This window comes from Gavialis gangeticus, unplaced genomic scaffold, assembly GCF_001723915.1.
Source record: "Gavialis gangeticus isolate Ggan-Ray unplaced genomic scaffold, GavGan_comp1, whole genome shotgun sequence".
Classification (NCBI taxonomy): domain Eukaryota; kingdom Metazoa; phylum Chordata; order Crocodylia; family Gavialidae; genus Gavialis; species Gavialis gangeticus.
In genome coordinates, this window is record NW_017729025.1 from 157,617,143 (window position 1) to 157,619,266 (window position 2,124).

The 2,124-nt window shown below is 45.8% G+C and overlaps 1 protein-coding gene across 1 annotated transcript in view; it reads right to left on the minus strand.

Moving 5' to 3' along the window:
- MRPL21 (mitochondrial ribosomal protein L21) overlaps nucleotides 1-2,124 on the minus strand; it is a 32,927-nt gene that overhangs the window by 13,446 nt on the left and 17,357 nt on the right. The gene's annotated exons all lie outside the window — the stretch shown is intronic.

The following is a 2,124-nucleotide window of genomic DNA, read 5'->3' on the forward strand; positions in this document are numbered from 1 at the left end:
TGTATTGCTTAATGAGGTATATTTCCTTGTCAAATACCAGCGTTCTACCCTGATGCCATTTAGCTCTCAAGCCACTCATCAAAAATATGTTTCCTGCTATAATATTCCCTCTACTGTACTCCCATTGTGCTCAAAAATAGCTGAAACCAGCTTTGCTCAGAATTTAAGCCAAAAATATCTATTTTGAAGAGATAAGAGTATGGAACACTTCATCCCCAAAGTGGAAGTCATACGATCAGGAACAACTGAAAACAGGGGTTTAGAACAGAAACCATTTTGCAACCTCAACTACAATAGTTGTTGCCACTTCCACTGTGATTAACCTTGGAGCTTGAGTAACTTTACTGGTAGAATGCGAGATCTGTGGCTTAGGACCTGCTCACACGGATCTTGTATCCTGATGCAGAGGATAATGCTGGAGCCTTTAAAGCAGGGGCGTGCAATTATTTTGGGTGGAAGGTCGCTTACTGAGTTTTGGCAAGCCATCGAAGGCTGCGTGACAGGCAGCCAGGGGCAGATAAATATTAATTTTATAAATTTTTTAGGGGCCCTGCAGGCCAGACAGAATGACCTTGCAGGTCACATCTGGCCCACAGGCCATATTTTGCCCACCCCTACTTTAGAGAACATGATCCCCTTCTCCTCTTCATTATGTGTAGCATGATACCGTGAAGATCACATGCTTGAAGCTACTAATCTATTTATTCAACCAGTATCAATAACCTTCTTGCCAACATTTTAAAATTTCAATGCCTGAAAGTTAAACTCCTAAATTCACACTTGGGTGTCTAAATAAAAGCAGGCTGACTTCCAATAATGCCAAGGGCTTGTAGCTCCCATTGAACCTACAGGGATTTAAGGTCACTAACAAAGTCTGAAATTCAAGATACTTAAATTTAGAAGTTGAACTTCTGACACCCAAGTCTGAACATTTTGGCCTATAATTTTATCTTCTATAAAATTACTGCATTTTTATGCTTTGTTTTTTTTTAAAGAAAGGAAAGTGACATCAAGCCATGCTGGCATTTCCCTGTAAGCACAGTTATTTGCTCTTTAGTGCTACGCAGACTGATCTTACATAGAGCACCTATGGTCACTTCTGGGCACAGTAAGGTCAGGCAGGTAATGAGTACAGCGCAGAAATCAAATGCTCTTGCGGTTATGAATGCAGTCATAATATGATGCTATTCTGAGAAGATGCTGGAGAGGACAAGCCAGCCGTTTGTCAAGCAGCCTTGAGAACTGTTGTGTACAGTGACACAAAGTACCTGGAAGGCCACGAAACATGGCAATCATTATGGGCAAAAGGTCTTGGCTGAATCAGAATGAAGGGAAGATCAGATCTGTTTTAGCAAGCAGGTTCAAAGTGTACTTCCACTGTTTGAACAGTAAAAAATTAAGACTTATAGCAGTGGTGCTCGATCTTTTGGTCCCATGGGCCAGATGGGTGGCCAGGGGCCAGTCCACAGGCTGATTGGAGCCCCACATGCCAGAATTGGGCCCTGGAGCCTGGCACTACCCTTTCCCTGCCCCACGTGCTGGGATTGGGCCCCAGGGGTTGCCACCACACCCTGCTACCCTTGCATTCTGGGACTGAGCCCTAGCACTGCCCCCTCTCATTGGGGACTAAGCCCCAGGGGCACAACACTACCCCTATGTGACAGGATCGCATCCCAGAGACTTGGCACAGACCCCTTTCCCCCAGCCCCCACACTGGGATTGGGCCTTGGGGTTGTCGCCACCTGGTCCTGAAAGCTGGGATCTGGCACTGGATCCCAGGGTGTGGGGTCTGGGGCTCCCCATGAGTCTGGAAATTTAGCAGCAAGGGAGTGGTGCCAGTGCTCGTCTGTCACCAAATTTCTGAATTTGTTGGGAGCCTTGCAGGCCGGATGACACGGTGCCGCAAGCTGGAGTTAGCCTACAAGCCCAGGGTGAAGCACCTCTGGCCTAGAGTGTAAAAAATATTTTAGGGACAAACCACATTAATTAGCAATAACCAAATGTGCAAAATGTTGTGGGCACAGAGCTACAAAAAAGTAAGCCGGGAAAGGAGGGCTGGAGCTGATGCCTCTGATTAAATGACGAGTTTACTTGCATGGTTATTTATTGGTATATTGTCCATCC